The following is a 22478-nucleotide window of genomic DNA, read 5'->3' as shown; positions in this document are numbered from 1 at the left end:
GATGGATGAACTTTTCTTCGCGAATTGAATTTTTCTCATTTTGGATGTTAGACCTGAAGTAAAAAAAAAGTTAAGATTAGATTTGCTAACTTATAAAGCCTATTGGAAAAAGTCTGCACATTAGCCAGTCCCAACCCCACAGTCCCCCACTCCTGTGAGGCCATTTCCTTCATCTGCAAAATTAAAATGCAGCTCTGAGGCCATGTAGTGGTCTGGGCTCTTGACAGCTGCCCCAAGACTCCAGGGAGCAAAGAGCCTAATCGCTGACCCCACAAAGAGGATTCACAAAGGAGAAGGTGCTCCATCCCTCACCAAGAAAATAAAGAACCTGGTGACTAACTCCCCTACTACCCACCCTTTTGCTTCCCCTGCCCTGGCCAAATCTTCCCCACAAAGATGGACAAAGCTCTTAATAGAGAAGTCGGAAAAACTGACAGTCTAGGGAGGAAAAGAGGGCCTCCTGGAAGGTGAATCTGCCCTTAGGCAAATCTACTTTACATAGTCATGGTAATTATTTTATACGATTATTTCTCTTTAATCATCATTAGTATTAGCACATTGTAATATAGAAAAGCAGTGTTTTGTTTTGTTTTTCAGAAAGAGCACTGTAAAATACTTTTAGTAACCATTCAGAAAATAATATTAAATATGTTTTTTAACGAAATTTCCCTAAGTTAATTTTTTGTATGTGCACTTGGTTTTATTTTTCTTAAAGGAAAACAAACAAACCCTCATTTCCCCATTTATTATCTGGCTCCACAGCCTTATGTGGGGTGGGATAATATGTATAATATGAAGAGTTAGATGCTGTCCAAGGAAGATGGGATAAATTTGTTTCTACATAATTTAATTTTCCACATTTATTTCTAGACAACTCCACTTTCTTAGTTGCTTATACAATTAATCTTATAGAAAATAAATATCTCTATATAAAATAAATACTTCTGTACAACATGAAAGAATTCAGGCTTTCATTATTCAAGGAGATCTACTATTGGATTATTGTTTTAGCATCTATTTTAAAAAGTATTCTGGAAAACCTTTCAAAGGCAGTACTTCTGGCAGCTTTTATTAGCATTGCTGCCTCCTGAAGTCCATGTTTAAGCCTCAGGTAAGTCGACGTTAAGTACCTGCCTCACAGTACGTGGCGTGGGAAAGTCCGAGTCATGTTTCATGACCTAAAAGAAGCTCACATTTGAAACTTCATGTCGGAGATTTCTACTTCCAATAGAGCCATAATACTTTAATTTTTAAGCTTCCAAAAGATTTCCTCAGAAATCTATGTCACTACTTCCACAGGATGTTTTAATCAGATCATGTCCTTGCAGATTGACAACAGCAAGCACACTTGGGTTGAAAGACAGCAGCAGTAGAGAATGATGAGAACATGAAAGAGTAATCCTACATTTAACACAAATGGGAGAGGCAGAAGCCCAGCATTTTGCTCTGAGCTCTCTGCTGGCCCCAGTTCTTTAACTTCTTCTGTCGCAGTACCTCCTTTGGGTCTGATTTGGCTCTTGGCTGCTGGGTACAGAATTTTTCCTCCCTGTGGGTACAAACAGAACTCCCCATTTTTTCTTCTCTTTATTTCACACCTATTCGCTGCTGTCTGGAGTACATCTGTTCACAGCACTGTCTAGATAAGTCTCCCATGTGTACATATTGTTGGCCTGCAGTGCTTCATAAGTTAAACACAGCAATTAAAGAAGGCCAAGAACTCCTACCTGCTGCAGCCAGTAGTGTATTTTCTCAGAAAGAAGCCCAAACTTTTGCTCTAGGCTACTGGAACTAAACACTTCTTTCGATGCGGCTTCCCTATCCTCTTACAACACCATTTTCCTTAGTGTTCTGGAGAGCAACAGATTGAATTTTCAGAGGGTAACAGGCGCTTGGCTGAAAGTTTACTGTAATGTTAGCATCCTTTGAATAGTGCTAGATGGCATCAGAAGGTAATACCCTTCTTGGCCATGGATTTCTATATAATTCTGACCACTGTTCGGATAAATATAGCATGGCACTGGTACTGCAAACACAGTCGCCCTGACTACCAGTGACAGTGACAGGACTCCAAAATACCATCACTTCTCATTCTCCGTGGAGCTGTGCAGACAGCATGAATGCACATTTCTATAAATTGAAGTGATATGTATTTGGGAGGAGATGATTTACACAATAAGCTAGCCTACATTGACAATTTTGCAAAAGGGTAACTTTCTACTCTTCTTTGCAGCCTGTTAGCCTTAGTAGGTAAATTGGTCGCACCACTTAAAATAAACCATTAGGTTGACTAGAGCTAGGTCGGTTGAGATTAGAAAGACATTGTAAACAACCAACTTTACTGACTATTAGTTGTATGACCTTCAGCCAGTTTTTCACCCCTTTGAACTCCATTTCTGTGTCTTTAAAAAAAGTTTTTTTAAATTCTTACTTAGTTAATTGTGATAAAGCATTAATTATTAAATACATTGGTTAACAGTGTTGGGGGATTGTAAAACAAAGCAAATATTAATTTTTATTGTTCTGATTAAACAATTTATAAAGTTTCATTAACCATTCCTTTTCTTGAATTTCTGTCCTGCTATTGTCTGCTCTTCACATTTTTAATCTTTATGATTAATTGTATTGCCCTTGAGGATGTAGGACTTTCTCAGCAATTGCATCAGGCAGTTAACAGGCCGGGCGATTCCAAATTGCACATTATTAAACTAGGTCGTGTGCTAGATGGCCAAACAAATCACAACATAAAACTTTTGTATTTAGAATTAGGACAATTAGAATATTTTATTGTAAGCTATTTCAGAAAAAAATAGCTTTATCTTCTCCTCCTTGAAGATATTATGACCTCTTTTTCAGGGTTATTGTGATGACTATCTAATAAAAATTATTGTAAAGCACTTTGCAAAAATAAAGGGCTATATAATTACTTAATAATTATTAGATTTTAGTCCATTATCACACAGAATAATTGCTACCAACAAGAAAATAAATAATTGTTCTGCATTCTCATCTTAAGACTTCTCAAATCTTGTCTTGGGACATTTACCCTGTTTGTTTCTACAGGGCTCTCTTATGTGCACTGATATCACAAAATCCCTGGAGGGTTACACAACAGCTGCTGATCCTCCTTCTCCCTGCAGCACTTGCTCAGATGCTACAGGATGGATCTGAAACCACAATAGACCTAGGTGCTCAAGTTCCCTGGGCTAAACCATAAAGCGGAGGAAAATAGCTTGCTTTATGAGGTAGCCATTTCCTTTTGTTTCACTAGAGAATCTCTTTTGTAATCCTACCCATGTACTGTTATAAAGAATGTATCAATTCTTCTGATTACCCATGGAAGTCCCTATTTTTTATGCATCTGTTTGTAATAGACTTAGGCAGAGGGGCAGTCAGACAAAACTATTTTGCTTGCTGTAGGAAGTAGCAATACCATCAACACCACTGCCAGTAGCAGCTGATTTTTATCCAGTGCTCATAAATATTCTAGGTTCTGTGATTAATGCTTTATAAGCATTGCCCATTTAAGTTTTACAGCAATCTACCTGGTAGGTAGCATGCATGGCTTAGTTACATTCTTATCCCAACTTATACACATAGAATAAAGACTGGAACCAGAGAGACTGTCCCAGACTTGTTATGTAAAAATGATCTCCCTACAATTGAACACCACAAGTTTTTGTTTTTGAATATAAAACTCTCAATTTAAAAATTGAATATTTGTAAGAAGTCTTCACTTTGTGTTGCCAGTTGCCTTAACTACCCTCCAACGACTTTTCTTCTGGATGTACTGACATTACACAGGTATTTCCATAAGGTCAGGGGAAAGACATATCTGCTCCTATAAATACCACTGGAGTTTGCAAATTAGTGTCCATTTTCAGTGATTCCTTGAAAATTTATATAGATTATTACGTTCTCTCTCCCACTAATATTCTTTTTTTTTTTTTTTTTTTTTTTGAGACGGAGTCTCGCTCTGTCGCCCAGGCTGGAGTGCAGTGGCACAATCTCGGCTCACTGCAAGCTCCGCCTCCCGGGTTCACGCCATTCTCCTGCCTCAGCCTCTCCCAGTAGCTGGGACTACAGGCGCCCGCCACCACGCCCGGCTAATTTTTTTTTTGTTTTATTTTTTGTTTTTGTTTTTGTGTTTTTTTTGTATTTTTAGTAGAGATGGGGTTTCACCGTGGTCTCGATCTCCTGACCTCGTGATCCGCCCGCCTCGCCCTCCCAAAGTGCTGGGATTACAAGCATGAGCCACCGCGCCCAGCCTCTGCTACTAATATTCTTAAGTACAACTGCTTTTTTCTGGATATGCTAAGGTACAAATTTAACTTAAAGACATACACCAAAGCATCCTGCAGTGGAAACTCTTAACTTTTGAAATTATTATCTGTCCTCATAAAGTAGTGAGTAATATTGCAAAGAAGTAATACAGGTTGTTATTAGGCACAAAATTTATTGTTAACAAATAAGCCAGTATTCGCGTATCTATCACGAAACCTTAGGAAAGTTAATTTACTTCAAGTTTATCCTCTGTAAAATTGGTAAAATAATTGGAAAATGATAATAACTAATATCTAATAAATGCTTTCATGCCAGGCACTGTTGTAAGGGAGTCACATGCGTTAACTCATTTCTTCACAGCAATTCTAAGAGACAGGCATTAGTATATTATGTCCATTTTAACAGGGAGATAGGTAAGGCACATACAGGTTAGGTAACTGGCTCAAGATCCACAGCAATGGATCAAGAAGCTGGAAGTCAAGCCCCATAGTCAGACTCAAGAGCTCAGAATCTTAGCTGCTATTTGAAAACACACAGTTGAGATCCTGGCACGCAGCAGGCTCTCAGGAATAGTCCTCTAGTGGCACTGAATAATGACAGCAATGACCATTTATTGACTGATCAATGGGGAACAAAAGAGTAACATTTTAGGTACTGTGAATTTTCAGATACAATCACTGTCTTAAAAAAGCATGGACAGAAAAAGCTTGTTTGTTTGTTCCCAAGAAGAGTTGTTCTAAATGTGGCTTGAATGTATGAGTTAGACGTGTCCTTATGTCCTCAGGTTAAAATATCTCACCCTCCATCTTGCAGAAATTTGTCTATAGAGGGTGATTTATAAATCATTCAGTAACAGATGATGTTATAACTAAAGCAGTGGGAGTTTTGAAATATCTACATCAGATTAAGCTTGTGTTTATTTCAAAAAAGGCTCTGATCTAGCTTGAATTTTTGGCAGGCTCAACATGAGCCCAACGTGAACTATTGTAATGAAAGCTTTTTTTTTTTAAGTCAAACTTGGAATATTTCCAGTCCCAATTAAATATCATTTGATGTGTTTGGCCTTCTATTTTTTTTAGAAAACACTTTCCTTTCCTTTCTCATATTTATGGTCATGAACTCTGCTTAGAATTATGCTTTTTAAAAGTTGCTCCGAAAATTATAAAAACCTCAGAGTTTTTACAAATTTTGTTTCAAGAAATGGAGAATTGGAACTCATAGATAAATTTAAATATAAATGTGGGCATCAAATCTACAAATAGCACGTTGTCTTTTTCTTCAAATTATTTCTAACATTTGAAGATTTTAAATCCCAATATTGTTTTGCACCTCTTCTGCAGATTACTTCAGTATTTTTCAGATTAGACTTATAATCATAAAGTAATAAATGGCTCATTCCTGATTTAACCAACAACAAAAAAATCAGACAGCAGTCACACCGAGGGAAGTTACTCAAGGGAAGACTCTTTAAAAAGTCTCTCAAGAGATTTTGTTAACAAAATAATTTATGATTATCTCATACTGTGCATGAATAACCCTCATAAATATGGCACAGTACAATCCAATTAATTATGCATCCTAAATGGCTTGATAATTTACGAAATTGTGGAATTCTGTTTAGTCTGAGTGGAAAATGAATACATACTACAGAAAAAGGAAAATATGTAACTTCAACATTTTAAAAATATAGATCATACAACAGCATTCATCTTTCTCTGTACATTTCTGGACTGTTGGATGGATTAAGTTACAGAGATTTTGGCTCAACATCTATTCTTGTGGAATGTTTGAGGCTTTTTTTTTTCTATTTTTTTATGAGTTGATCCCTAAGTGATTTATTTAATAAAATTAAAAACATAAACTAAGAAAGGCTGAATATGTTGTCACCAAATCTTTGTGTTAGAAAAAAAGCACATTGAATAAAATTTTCAGCAAAATGACTCCTTACTTAAATAAATCCCATTTTATGAGTGAAAGATGACTAGAGAGATATGAAAGCTATGGAAAGTTATGGCATTATCTTATTTATTTTTGCAATAAGGTATGTAAACATGTTTTCTACTTAGCTTGTGGCTAAAGCTAGACATGACCCTACAAAAATTAAAATAAGCTCTGTTTCTTCCATGAGATCTAAAAGTTGCACTTTGCTCTAGACTCTAAAAACGAAAGCTCAGCTTGCTTTGATAATTTCCACGACATAGTATCTGTAAGGAGATTTTATTACATTTTCAGTGTATTAAATTACTGTGATTTCCTTTAGAAATTTTAAATTGTCAATGGATCGGAATTTCATAAATGTCTTCACTAGCAAAGAGTGGTAGAGAATTGAGATGTCTTTGTAAAATATATTTGTGTAAATGATGGAAAGTTACTGTTACAGCTTTTCCCTCCCTATGTTATATAGACATTTGAATAACTATTCAGATTTTCATTGAGAAAAAGACTAATGAGCCTTCCAGATACTTCAATTTGTTTTTAAGGAATTAGGACAGTGAGTACAACCTGGAGAGGCAGGAGGTTATATTTGGATTTGGGCACGATTCTGCATATATTTCTCAATTTACTATTTTTGTGTAAGTTAAATAAAGTTTGATTTTGAAATAATTACATATTTACATGTAGTTTCAAATAAATATATAGGGGGATCCCATGAACTATTTATCTAGCCTCCCCAGTATTAATATCATGCTTAACTATAATACAGTATTAATACCTGGAAATTGACATTGGTACAACTCACAGAACTTATTCAAGTTTCTCTGGTTATTCATGCACTCACTTATGTGTGCGTGTATGTATGTGTGTGCAATTCTGTTCAATTTTATCACATGTGTAACTCTGTATGACTATTTTCATAATCACAGTGTACAATTATATCATCATCAGAGTTACACATGATAAAATTGAACAGATTCTGTTGGTTGATAGTGTTGTTTAGTTCTATATAATTGCTTATTTTCTCTCTTATAGTTCTACCAGTTACTCAGAGTGGGATTTGAAATGCCTCACTGCAATTATAGATTTTTAGCTTCTCAGATTTTGCTTCATATATTTAGAAACCTTGTTGTTTGGTGCATGCGTATTCAGGATGGCTGTATTTACTTTGCAACTTGATCTTTTCATTATGTAGTATCACTCTGTTTCTACTAATTTATTTTGCTTTATAGTATACTTTGTATGGTATTAATATATTCTTGATTTTTAAACAAGTTAATATTTGTGTGATATATATTTATTCGTCCTTTTACATTCAATCTTCTTATATCATTTTATTTGAAGTCAGTTTCTTCTAGACAATGTGTAATAAGGCTGTGCATCTTAGTGTATTCTTTCTTTTTTTAATCCACTAGGCCAATTTCTGTATTTTAACCTGTGTATTTAGACTATTTATGGTCAAAGTAATTATGGATATGATAGGCCTCTGACATTTTATTTCTTGTTTTCTGTTTGTTTTGTTCATCATTTCTAAGTTACTCTTTTCTTGACTTTTTAGAAATTGTTTGAATATGGTTAAGAGTTTCATTTAGAATTATTTATAGTGTATTTGAGTATGTTATTCTGTACAATTTTCTTAGTGATTCTTCTAGGTATTACCATATATATATGGCATATGTAACTTTTCACAGCTCATCGATGTTGACATTTTACCACTTTAAATGAATATTAAAATTTTATTTCCATTTAGGTCCTTCCTCACTTACAAAAAGAAGTATTTCTTCTTCATACATTGAGCACCACATCAACTGGTATTATAATTTTTGCTTCAACCATCAAATATTAAGGAAACTTATGAGTTAAAGATTAATCTATTGTATTTACTGCTATTTTTGCCCATTCTGTCCTTTTTTTTTCAAAGTTCCAAGGCTTCTTCAGTTATGATTACTATTTTTTTGTTTGTTTCTGGAAGTTTCTTTTGGCCATTCTTTAAGAATAGATCTGGCAAGAAAAATTCTCTTTGTTTTATTAATCTGAGATATTTTGATTTCTCTTTCATTTTTAAAGGATATTTTCACATGATACAGAGTTAATAGCTGACAGTTTTCTTTCAGCATTTGAAAAATGTACTCCTTTGTTCTGGTCCCCATGGTTTTAGATGAGAAATGTACTATCATTTGAATTTATGTTGCTCAATAGGTAATGTATCATTTCTCTTTGGCTGTGTTTTACTTTGTCATTCATTTTTAGAAATTTGACTATAAAGTGTTTTGGCGTAAGTTTCTTTGGTTTACTGTATTTGGATTTGCTCAGATTGTGAATTTACAGGTTAATAGTTTCATCAAATTTGGGAAGTTTTCAGCCATTTTTTTTTTTAGTATCATTTAGCCCCACATTCTTTGTCCTCTTGTTCTATAACTTTGATGATATGAACGTTGAATCTTTTGTTTTGGTCCTATAAACCTCAAGTCTGTGTTCATTCATTTTCAGCATATTTTATTTCTGTTGTTCAGTTTGAGTAAACCCTATTGCTCGCTTCCAAGTTCACTGTTTCAATCCTTTGTCATCTCACTTTCCTCTGAGCCCATCCAATGAGTTTTTTATTTTGGTTATTGTATTTTTTAACTTCTATAATTTCTATTTGTATTTTTTTTAATAAATTCAATGTCTTTGTTAAGACTTCCTATTTTTGGCCGGGTGCGGTGGCTCACGCCTGTAATCCCAGCACTTCAGGAGGCCGAGGTGGGCAGATCACGAGGTCAGGAGATCAAGACCATCCTGGCTAACACGGTGAAATCCCGTCTCTACTAAAAATACAAAAAATTAGCCAGGCGTGGTGGTGGGCGCCTGTAGTCCCAGCTACTCAGGAGGCTGAGGCAGGAGAATGGCGTGAACCCGGGAGGCGGAGCTTGCAGTGAGCAGAGATCACACCACTGCACTCCAGCCTGGGCGACAGAGCGAGACTCCGTCTCAAAAAAATAAAAAAAGTAAAACAGACTTCCTATTTTTTTTTTCAATTGTTTTAAGATAATTCACAATTTTTGAAGCATTTTTACTATGGCTGTCTTAAAGTTCTTGTCAGATAATTTCAATATCTACTTCATTTTGGTGTTGGTCAATTGATGTTTTTCCCATTTGAGTTGTTTTTCCTGTTTCTGAGGATGATGTGTGTTTTAGCAGGCAGTCATCTTGTTTAAGTTTAGTGTGTAGGTACTGACCCACTGCTAAAGCTGTAACTTCAATGACAACTTCGTTTTCGATTCCTTGCAATGCTCTTCTGGTGCTCGTTATTATGTTGACTCCGAGGCTGCTGCTCAGTTCCTTCAAGTGCTACTTGGGCTACATATTAGAAGTTCAGGAAATTTGGTTGGCCTGGATAACTTCTGCCACTGATTAGACGGCTAGGAGATGTCAGGCACCCTGCAAATGCCAGCATATCCACTTTGCATATGGTACCAAGTTTTGGTCTGGAGTTGGAAGCTCCTGGCAAGGTCTCTGCTTAGTTTCTCCTTTTCTAGTCATTTGGCTAAAGGAAATAGGCTTTTCTTATTTTACTTTTTGTTTGTTTCTTTGTTATGCCTATGCCTATGGTCAGTTCCGGGGTACAGGCCTCTCTTGGAAATATTTGGAAAGTTTTAAAAAGCTCTAGAACATCACTGTGGTGTCATTTCTTAAATCTTGGGATCACTAGCCAGTCTGCCTTCCCCTTTCATATCTTTGAGTCCTTGTATTATTTCTGTTGAATTGTTTACTAATAATTTAGTTGCATTTAGAGGGAAGTAGGAGAGAAATGTAGATCTATGAAATCTTGTCCTAGAATCAGAAGCCTGTCAATTTTTCTGCACCTCAGTTATTTCATGTGGAAAATTGATATAATATTACCTATTAGTCAATGTTGTTGTAAAATTTAAAATAACATGTGTGGAACACTTGGTGTAATAACCTGCAGGTTGAGACATCCATAAACTTACTTTTCTTTCTCTTTCTATCACTTCCTTTAGTTGTATTATAAAGATGTGTAGGAAAATTCCTCTAATATTTTCAGAGTTCTTGGAATAATAAGGCAATACAAAACCACACTCTTCTCTCCCTGTTAGAGGGAAACTTACAGTCCACAGTTAATTTTCACTAAGTCTATTCTCAAGTTCTAATTTATAGAATAGCACTGTGGAGTCTCAGTTTGAGAAAACAACAAGAAACACGTTTTTTTTTCCTTCTCGTCAGACACAAAATGGTCACTTGTAAGGTATGAAGAAGAGAAATGCCTCTGAAAAAAAAACTAAGGTGTTTCTCCTTCCTCCCGTACCCTTATTCTTAAATGAGAGAAGTGACCTTGTTATCCGACTGTCACTGTGAATTAAATTCAAGAAAACTTGTCTTTCCTCAATTTCACCATTAAATCATATTTATTCTTTCTCATTCAATGAATCAAAATAGTCTTATGCAAGAATAAACACATTGAGAGTAGAACAAATGTTGCAGTCCAGAAGCAGAGAAATTCAAATTCGGTCACTTAATTTATAAACAATATGACACCTTTGTGTGTGATGCAATAAGAAAAGGTTTTTTTTTTTTTTTCCAGTATATGGCTCAGGGTCAAGTCCATAACCATATGCAATGAAAACATTAGAGGTTAGAAACAAAACTTCTGTACAAAGAAACTTATGTCTGTCAGGGTGGGTGGGTGGAGAGATAGAAGATGATAGATGATAATGATGAAGATAGATAGAGGATAGATAATAGATAGATAGATAGGTAGATAGATAGATAGATAGATAGATAGATAGATAGATGATAGATAGATAGATAGATAGATAGATAGATAGATAGATAGATAGACAGACAGATAGACAGACAGCATGTGCTTCCAAGGCAGCTTAGGCATGATAGCATATAATAAATGCTAAGTAAGTAGCCATATGAATAATATCACAGTTTTGAGGCAAAGGTAATCACGCAGAAGAGGTGGAGATGAAAGTAAGCATTGAAGGAGGAATAGGATTTAGATAAATGGAGAGTCTGCAGGTTTGGAGCATGGGAGTGAGATGCAACAGGGCAGCCACTATGTCATAGGACATCTCAGTGCTAATCAAATACATCTCCCTACAAAGTTGACTCTGCTTCCAAAAGGATCCGAGGTTTGGGAAAAATGGGATGACATGGATATATAAAATCAGCTGAAATATGGAATACAGAGAGAAAAAGTTCTTGAATTTGTGAACTTACAGGTTATTGGTTACCTTTCCAAGAACAATTCCATGCATCTGTAAGCACAGAGGTCCAATTGGAGAGGATGAGAAATGGATGAATGTTGAGGCTGTGGGGATAAGGGAAAATAGATAATATGCTTTGATTGGTTTTGCTGTCAAAGAGGACAGAGAAATGACACAGTAGCTACAAGAAAATGTGAAGTAAAAAGAGACATAGAAAATAGCAGATAATAGATCATGCTTTTTATAATGATGGAAATGATTTAGCAGGGAGAAGGCAAACATGAAGTGAAGAGAAAAAATCATATGAGCCAAACTAAGAAGATAAAAATGAGAAAGATTTCATAATAAGGAATGACTTGTGAGGAAGAAAGGAATCTCAGTAGTTTGGACATTCTCTTGGTAAAGCCAAATATCTCTTCCAAAGAAGGAGGTGGATTTTCTTTATGTATTTCAGCTCTTTTCCTCCTTCATTTGGACATAATAGTGAACTCATATATTTTACTGGGATCCAGGTCTACCTAGTACGTTAGTCATTCCCAAGTAGAAAACTGTTTAAAGCCACTACAGGAACTCTCATTCAGGGTCTGCATAGAAGGAAACTCTTAAATAGATATGTTATTCTTAATAAGTTCTAATGCTCAACAGCAGAGTAGGGTAACTATAGTTAATAACAATGTACTGTATACTTTTTTAACTTTTATTTTAAGTTCAGTGGTACATGTGCAGGTTTGTTACGTAGGTAAGTTTGTTCATGGGGGTTTGTTGCACAGATTGTTTCATCATCCATATATTAAGCCTAGTACCCATTAGTTATTTTTCCTGATCCTCTCCCTCCTCCTACCATCCACCTTCCAATATGCCCCAGTGTGTGTTGTTCCTCTCTATGTGTTCATGTGTTCTCATCACTTAGCTCCCACTTATAAGTGAGAACATGCTGTATTTGGTTTTCTGTTCCTGCATTAGTTTGCTATGGATAATGGCCTCTAGCTCCATCCATGTTCCTGCAAAGGACATGATTTCATTATCTGTATGGCTACATAGTATTTTATACTGTATATGTACCACATTTTCTTTATCCAGTCTATAACTGATGGGCATTTAGGTTGATTCCATGTCTTTGCTACTGTGAATAGTGCTGTAATAAATATATGCATGCATGTGTCTTTATAAGAGAACACTTCACAGTCCTTTGGGTACATATCCAGTAATAGGTTGGCTGGGTTGAATGGTATTTCTGACTTTAGGTCTTCAAGGAAAAGTCACACTGTCTTCCACAATGGCTTATACTCCCATCAACAGTGTATAAGTGTTCCTTTTTCTCCCCAACCTTACCAGCATCTGTCATTTTTTTTTGTTATTTTAAATAATAGCTATTCTGATTGGTGCGAGATGGTACCTCATTGTGGTTTTGCTTTACATTTCTCTAATGATCAGTGATGTTGAGCTTTTTGTATATGATTTTTGGCCACATGTATTTCTTCTTTTGAAAAGTGTCTGTTCATGTCATTTGCCCACTTTTTAATGGGGCTGTTTGGTTTTTTACTTGTAAATTTGTTTAAGGTTCTTATAGATTCTGGATATTAGACCTTTGTCAGATGCATAGTTTGCAAAAGTTTTCTCCCATTCTGTAGGTTGTCTGTTTACTCTACCAATAGTTTCTTTAGCAGTGTGTAAACTCTTTAATTAGATCCCATTTGTCAATTTTTGCTTTTGCTGTAGTTGCTTTTGGCATCTTCATCACGAAAGCTTTGCTCGTGCCTGTGTCCTGAATGCTATTGCCTAAATTGTTTTCCATGGTTCTTACACTTTTGTGTTTTACATTGAAGTCTTTAATCTATCTTGAGTTAATTTTTGTATATGGTGTAAGGAAGGGGTCCAGTTTCAAAATAGCTAAAAGAAAGGACTTTAAGTTTTCCCAACACATACAAATAATAAGTACTTGAGGTGATAATACCTTAAACATCCTTACTTGATCATTACACATTCTATGCATGTATCGGGCTGGAGCAAAAGTAATTGCAGTCTTTGCTGTTTTTAATGGCAAAAATGCAATCACTTTTGCATCAATCTAATAATAAAATATCACATGTCCTGCATAAATATGTACCAATATTATGTATCAATAAAAATGTGCTTCTTTATGTTATTCATGTGATGTCTTTTCACTAATAACACTCTACTCTTATCAGTGTAAAAGAAGGCAACTCAGTCAGCCTAGATTCCCATGTTAACTTTGTGTAGATGTTAAAATACCCATTCTTGGCTTTAATAAAACAAGGGTTCTGGGGTGTTTACATAATACAAATAAGTTAATGTTGGCAAATAAAATTAGTTTCAAACTCAGGGAAGTTAGAATGTAAAGTTTTTAATTACACTAAGTTACTTCTCATTAAGCTTCTTTTTTGCTTCTTCATATCAAACTTACCTAAAATATATACAGCTTAATGCTCATAGATGGGGATGATCATAATTGCACCAAAATCTGAAGATTATTGAGGAAGTTTAATGAGAGAATGCTGGAATAGCACTTTTCACACAAAGTGTGTGTGGGAAAAAAAATGATAGCTTCCATACTTTTTTCTATTATGCTTTCTCCCATTCTTCAAGCATTCCTCATTGACCCTGACTAACGTGATAAACATGTTTCACCTAGGGTTTAAAATAAAATTAAGAGTAGAACTAAATGAATGACCCTGATACTGGAATTTAAAACCAAGAAGGTATATTTGAAGTTAACAGTATTCTTTCCTTTTTTTAAATTTTGTATTTGCATCTATTTTCTCCTACTCTGAGTAATTTAGTTTTCAATTTCATTAACTTAAAACTAAGATTACTGCAATAATTCAATGACTGTATTTTAGCATTAGTATGTATGAACATGCATGTGTGCAGTCTTTAGAATAATGTCTTATAAAATCATTTGAAATAATTTTCTATGTGCAGATTTGCCTCCAACTTGAAATATAATTAGGTTTATTTGTTTCAGTTTGCTTTTGATTTTTGGAGATAGCTTTTTTCAGTTTGATTAAATATATTTCTTAAAATAAGTAAAATATTTGCATATTTCCAAATTTAAAAGTATACTTTAATATATTCAAAGAACTCCAGATTCCATTTTATTAGCTTTGGTTTGCCCTTTCATTATTTCATTTTGAAAAATTAACAAATATTTATATGTCTGCCCACACATCTCTTACAAAAATGGTAACATTCTATACATTCTTTTGTATCTTGCTTTTTTTCTGATTTAGTATTATGTCTTGGAAAATGTGCTATAATGCTATAGCAATACATAGACATTTTCATCTATCTTTTTACCTCCTTATGTGGATAAACCACAGTTTATTTAACCAGTCAAGGGCCTTTCAATGATCTTTGCATCTCTACCGAGGGATATGAACATCTACTCTGTAAATGGAGGGTTCTGCTTATTTTAGTCCCTGTTCCTACTCCCACTGCATAGAGAACCAGCACAATCCTCTGAAAGGAAAAAGAAGTCAATATTGGTGAGGGCAGAATTTATATTACCTAATGGCTTAGAAAACCGTTAGATAATAGAATCTTAGGAGATTGGTACGTGGTGGTCAAATTCCACAGATTGTTTTTCATTGTTAGTAGAACCAGGAATAAAACCCAGGATGACTGATTTCTATTTCAAACTTTCTTTACTATTCCACACATTACCTTATGTTTTATTTTTTGTTGTTTCATTTTGTCATGTTTTTTCATACCTCCTAACCCATTGTCCCTAACTTAGTTGCCCAGCTCATACTCAAATATTCAGAAGATTTTGTTAATCCTCTGTTTGTAAAAGCAAGAGTAATACATTTTCAAGTCACGCCTTCTCATCCCTATGCACCGTCCCCCAGGCTCTATTTGCCCAAGATCCAGTTTAACCAGATGTGTCGGTGCCTTTTCTCTGGGCTACATTGCTGAGTGCTCTAGCAAAAAGGAGGACTCAGAGGAAATAATGGCTCATTCTAGAGAGGATTCTCGTATCTCACAGTTTTTTAAAAAAGGAAACCTTTAACCAAAAATAGACTTAAGTCTAAATTGTATATTTCTAATTTTTAGTTTCAAACATGATAATGCCTATGTACATGCATGTACAACCACACATACACAAGCAAATGTTCTGGGTTTCAAGGACTCTACATTTTTTCATCTTATCCATCATCTCTTTCCATTTTCTTTTCCAGATGTTTTCTTTGAAAAACATGGTGAGAAATTCCTCCACTGCATTTTCTTCAGCAGGATATTGATGGTATCAGATAGGAGACAGACAATGCAGTCTGAGCCAACACAGCTGCCTGTCTTTGAGTCCGGAGATGCTTTTTTGTGGTTAGCTCAGGGCTTTTGAAATAATTAGTAAGTTACAATAAGGGGCTGATTTGGAACAGACGATGGGATTGTTTCTGGATATGATGAGTTTTAGGGGGCAAGTAGGGCATCAGGAAGAAACTCTGGATCTGTCCAATCAGTCATTGTCATTACTGCTGTGGAACTTGGGAAATAAATTTGGGCTAGAAGTAAATTACTAATTTAAGATTTGTATTTCCATTTATATAATGCTCTGGAAAAAAATACTTATAAAAAATCTAAAAAGAAAGATGAATTCCAAAAATTAAATTTTGAGAAAATCTTCACTGAGTGGGAGGGGAGAGCGAAGAGGAGGAGGTGGAAGAGAGAGAGGAAAAGAAAGAGTAAGTAAAAACAAAAGTAGAAGAGGTGAAACCGGAGGTTTCAATATCCATTGCCACAGCAAGAAAAGCCACCTAAATTTAGTGAAACTCTTAATGAATATCAATCATCTTTATTAAGAAACCTCAAGCAAGAAAAAAAAAAGTGCTCCATTAATTTGCTTTTCCCTAAGAAAATGTGCACTTGGGAGGCCAAAGACCTTGGAAATCATTCTAAAAACTTGAAAGCTTTAACTTATTTAAATAATCTCAGTGTAATTTTATATGTCTTGATGAAACAGCCCTTATATTTGCCAGCCAGGAGACAATACAGAAGATTTTAGGTTAGTGGTTAAATATTATTATCTTAAATATTGCTTATTTACTTCATTTTTCACATTCCTAGTCACCTTCCATTTTGATAATCAAGATTCCAAATATTTTAGAGATCCAAGAATCTGGGACTTTTTTGTTTGTTTGTATGTTTGTTTTTAGTTCTTCAAAGTTCTACTGGTAGAAGAGCAAAGTACCTTCTTATAAGAGAGATAATTCTGCATCTCGCAAACACTTTTTTTTTTTTTTTACCAATTAAATGGGAATCAACCATTTTCCCAGAAAAATCTGTCATTCTGAAAAATTAAATAATTAACTTTAACTGTACTTAAAAATGTCCAAAATCCACGTAAAATATATTTTTTAAATGTATGTTGTCAAATATCTTGATGATGTTAACTTCTAACTAGCTTTCTACTCTATTATACATTTTGAAACACTTTTGTTGCAGTAATAGGTATTTGATTTGGGCCTTCCTTTAGTAGGTGTTAAGGGTATAAGATTACCTTTGCAGTTATGCATAGTCCAGGAGTCAAGGGAAGGAATTTATGCCTTCTCTACTGAGCTAATTTGGAAATAGCAGAAATTGTTTCAAAATCCAGGGTCAAACACATAAAGCTAAATTATGAAACAAATGAAACAGACCAGGAATTTGAATTAGATTTGTTATCCAGTACGTTAAACAATGAAAAAGGAACCGAAAAAAAGATGAGGTATATTCATGGTCAAAGTAAACAGGGATATTATAATTCAAGTTCATGGACATAACTTTGTAGGGTAGGAAAAGAGGCTAACAGTAGAGAGAATAGTGTTGAGCTAGTCCTGTGAATCTTACTTCATCTGTGTTTTCTCCAGCAAGCTATGGTCTGTACTCGGTTCTCTCCCACAGTAAAATTGTTCTATAATGTCCATGCTTATCTGACTGAAATTTGACTATGATTTCCTCTTATTATCACTTGCCAAATAATATCTTTTCTGAATAGCTTATGACTTTCCAACACTCAGTTGAAAACATTATTAAAAAGCTAAAAGTAAAAATTCCCATTTGTAGATACAACAACTTAAAATGCCATTATATATTTTGATGATTTTATAGCTCTGGGCAATATGATTATCACTTACAATGTATAAGATTTAATAAGGCAATTATAAATATAACATATGTTGCAAAACACTAGAACAACAGCAAATAAATGGAGCCTTTTAAATCTTAGTCTTAGAAAGGAGTTAATGTACCATTTCCCTAATTTATAATCAAAATACTAAATACAATTCAGTTTAGCAATTGTAGCATATCTAAGGTGCTTCATATCATAAATTTCACAAAGCTGAAGGCAACCCTGTCTTTTTAATTGAAAGAGATTATAGATGAAATAAATTTTAATATGTATATACACTGGTATAATATTAATATTATAGAAAACTAGAAATTTGAATAATGCTGAAGATTGGTCAGTATTACTTTCTTCTCCTGTAGGTCCCTGCACAAAATCAAAAATAAAATTGTGAAGAAATCTAAAGGAAAAGAGAGACAAGTAGAACCAGATGAAACAATGTAAGCAACTTTTAAATAAATCAAATAAAAAGCATTTTTTTGTGTTTCTTGAAAGAACAGCATCACTCACCATGTTACATTTAATGTCTGAAAATGGCAAGGTGTGAATGCCATTAAGATAATCATTTTTTTAATTAAAGAAGTTCTAAATAAACTTTAGTCTGAGGAAAGATGCAAGAAATAAATTGAACCCACAGTACTGAGTGAATCTTGATGAGCGGCAGCAGCCATAGGAGTAGTAATAGTAATGATAATAGTAACAATGCAAAAGTGATTGATCAGGTTGCTTGGTGGTGATCTAAGCACTTTGCTCATATTAACCCACTATCTCTATATCTAGATTTATTATTAAGCCCATCTTTCTGACTTCTTTTTTCTTTCTTCCTTCCTTCTTTCCTTCCCTTCCTTCCTTCCTTCCTTCCTTCCTTCCTTCCTTCCTTCCTTCCTTCCATCCCTTCCTTCCTTCCTTCCTTCCTTCCTTCCTTCCTTCCTTCCTTCCCTTCCTTCCTTCCTTCTTCCCTCCCTCCCTCCTTTCTTTCCTTCCTTCTTTTCTTTTTAAACTGAAAAATAAAAATTATATATATTTGTGGTTTAAAACACGATGTTTTGAATACGTATACACTGTGGAATGGCTAATCAAGTTAACACCTCACATTATGCATTAGCTCACATACTTACTTATTGGCGGTTAGAATACTTAAAATCTACTCTTAACAATTTTCAAGCATACAAAACATTGTTATTTACTGCAGTTACTATGTTATACAGTAGATGTTTTGAACTTATTCCTCTTATCTAACTGAAATTTTGTATCCTTTGCCCAATATCTCCACAACACCCTCAACACGCTCCCTCACTGTAGCACCTGGTAATTACACTGTTCTATTCTCTGCTTCTAGGAGTTCAACTTGTTTAGATTTCACATATGAGTGAGATCATGCACTATTTTTCTTCTGTGCCTGGCTTATTTAACTTAACATAATGTTCTCCAGGTTCATCCATGTTTTCACAAATGACAGAATTCAAAACTTGACACCTAAAAGCCATTAGCTTAAACTTGTTCTGAGCTCTCTGTTTTCCAGTTTTTATAGCATTGTCTCTTGGTTTGCAGAGTGAAAAACAATATAGACTCACTTATAATAACAGAAGCAGGAGGTTCTTTAAATAGTGATAGAGGAAAGAAAGACTAGAGACATCTAAGTTTTATTCCCATCCAATGCCTTCATTGTTAAATGATTTAACATGTCTGCTAATTGTTACATGAAAGTAGATCCCAATGGGTAGAAGAAAAAGTTTGGGAGTACATGCTTTCTTTGTCTTACATCCAGCCTAAATTTACTGAAAGGACAACCAATAGTAACTTTGAGCATACAGAAAGCTATTCGCATTGTAAAACATAAGTTATGATTCCATTTGCTCAGTGCCAAATAAAATGTACAATTTTCCCATGATATTAGAAATGTAAAGCATACAAAACCTGGAGTTCTACACCTTCATACCCAAGTAAATTGTTTCCTCCCAGGCCTTTTACCTGTACTTATGCATGTAAAAATAGAAGGTAAACCACTTAGAAGACCGTTCATACCAGTTGTCCTGTGAGTAATAGAGGATTGTGTGGTCACAGGGAGACTAGTTAGCATGCATCTGAAAAAAAAAAAAAAAAAAAAATCTGAGCCCTAGAATCTGCCTTAGATTTTCCTGAGGTAGATCCACACTTCTTTTTCCAAATTAGTGAAGTCAATAACTCTGCAATCCTACAAAGATCTCTAAATTATGCTTATGTGAAATACATGAAAGGTGACTATTTCCTTAGGCATAATAAAGTCATTTCAATACTAGTTTGATCTTCTTAGAGAGAAACATAGGCGCTTGCTCTTTGCATGTTTGTGGATGAAATGAATAAAGAATAAAGTTAAGAATGAAGAATTAAGTTAGAATGTTAAGAATGAAGTTCACTGACTCTTTACCTAAGAAGAATAATCTGGTAATATGTAAAATTCACCTCAAATTAGGTCTGTGACCAAAGAAGGAAAGGAGTATGGAAACATCATTAACCGAACTCTCCTTTTATCCTGGAGGTTTTAAAATATGGCTGCAAATTCTTTTTTTTTTTTTTTTTTTTTTTTTTGAGACGGAGTCTCGCTCTGTCGCCCAGGCTGGAGTGCAGTGGCGCGATCTCGGCTCACTGCAAGCTCCGCCTCCCAGGTTCACGCCATTCTCCTGCCTCAGCCACCCGAGTAGCTGGGACTACAGGCGCCCGCCACCACGCCCGGGTAATTTTTTGTATTTTTTAGTAGAGACAGGGTTTCACCGGGAAACATTTACTCTTAAAGCAATGATCTGCTGTGTAGAAATGCTGACCAGTCTGATACCACCAGCCAGCTATAGGGGCTTAGGTCAGCTGAGCACAGCCTTCCAGTACTTTACCAAGAAACAAATCGTCTGCCATTCAAACAACCCCCTGCTGTTTGGGTCTTTTCAGCTGAGGCCCAAGACATCATGAAGCATAGAAGTCACCTATTCCCACTGTGTTCTGTCCAAATTCTTGATTTACGTTATCCATGAACATAGTAAAGTGGTTGCTGTTTTATGCCCACAAATTGTATTTTATCCAAGGAAATAGATTATCTAGAAAAATGCTTGAACTAGTTACTTGAAAATCAGCATTGGCGAGGGAAGTATTGTTACCAAGATTTTTGCCAAGATTCAGTCAACAAAAATGTATTAGGAGGCAGCTAATTTTCAACTCTGCACAGCAGAACTACAGACAGGTAAGGTTGATTCTTAGTGAGTTTTGGTGGATAGCATAAGGAAGTAGAGAAGAACGGTTTCTCTTAGATCAACTCTATTTCTATCCTTTCTATTCATTGATGTAAGACTTTAAAAAACAATGAAAAATCAGTTTTGCATTTTTAAACACAGCTATTTGAGCCCTTTGTTGGTGTCTTTACCTACAATTTTTATCTAGTTTTACCTCTCTTTCTTTTCCTTTTTCCCCTTTCTTTTAACTGTAAAGTAAGATTAATATTATTTGACTCTTGATGGTTAAGCATCACACAAGTACTAGAATTCAACAAAATCTAGTGACTTTAAAGTAAAAATATAATTTCTGTCAAATAATAATTAGGTAAGTCCTGCTGCTTATCTCCTAAAATGCCAGAGTACACTTTCTCCTGGACTCCAATAGATATTCAGTTAATAAACTTTCACTGAACTCTTAAAACACTGAAATATCCAGGATGGAGAAGTCCTACTCTCTGCTTTCAGGAATTCAGTAGAAATGCAAACACACACAAAAGAAGTAACTCTGATATAAGGTAAAAGATAACAAAAGTAAAGCATGCAGCTATGAATAACATTTCACAGGAGTACAGTAAAGACCCACAGCATGCTTGGCATTTTCTAGCTGTGGATCAAGTCAAGTAAATAAAAAGTCTCCAAAACAGTTTGAATGGAAAGTAAATAAACTAGAGACAAATACAGGGAATTAATTCAACTTACACAAGTAGAGAAATAAGTAAATTATGAAGCATAAAACTGGACAGTATTAAATCATTCAGCTGTTTAAATATCTTAAATAATTCTACATTATTTTGTAGACTAAAGTATAAATTTGAATTGTTAAATTAAATACAATGTAAGTTAAATAAATTTCAATTTATTTGAAATGTAAATATCCTAGCAGAACATAACATGTTTCCCATGTCAGCCCATTTTATTCCTCATCTCGCCCAGTTATTGCTCCCTTCTAGTTGCCTGGGACGTGCTCCTCAGTCATACTTCTCATCTTTGTTTTATTGGCTCTAAACCCTACTCTTCACTATCTAAGTCTCGCGCTTTCATTAAGACCCTACAGGGGTGAGCCTCTCCAGGCTCCCCATGCCTGCCTCACAGCTCTCTGCTCTGCAACATTGTCAAGCACTCTTTATATCACTAAAATTGTACTCTTTGCATGTGACCATGTATCATTGTTTATCTTTACCTTGTTTCTGTATTTTCATCTAAAGGGTTATAAGTTTTAGAGAAAGAGGAAAAAAGTGATTTATAGTACTTTGAACTACCTAGTTGTGGCACAGGGTTGTCTTAATAGAGGAAATACTGACACTTTGAATTGGATAATTATTTGTTCTGGTCGGGTGCCGGGGGCTGTTTTGCGTATTTCAGAACGTTTATTTAGCAACATCCATACCCTCTGCTCACTAGAGGTCAGTAGCATCCCTCACTCCCTTATCAGGACAGTAAAAAATCTCTCCAGCCACTGCAAAAGTCTCTATGGCTTAGATCAACCAGTGCAGAACAGTACTGAGGACACAGGAGTTTACAGTGTATGTGATGGCAATGGTATGATGATGTTTAGTGGGATAATATATAAAGTGTTGGGCATAAACTTCATACATCTTTAGTATCTAGTAGTATGTAGCTGCCATCTGATAATTTTTAAGTATGACTCTTGATGAATAAGTTTGTATTTTAATTTGCACT

Source organism: Symphalangus syndactylus, chromosome 23, assembly GCF_028878055.3.
Source record: "Symphalangus syndactylus isolate Jambi chromosome 23, NHGRI_mSymSyn1-v2.1_pri, whole genome shotgun sequence".
In the NCBI taxonomy this organism is placed as follows: domain Eukaryota; kingdom Metazoa; phylum Chordata; class Mammalia; order Primates; family Hylobatidae; genus Symphalangus; species Symphalangus syndactylus.
This window is presented reverse-complemented; position numbering follows the sequence as displayed.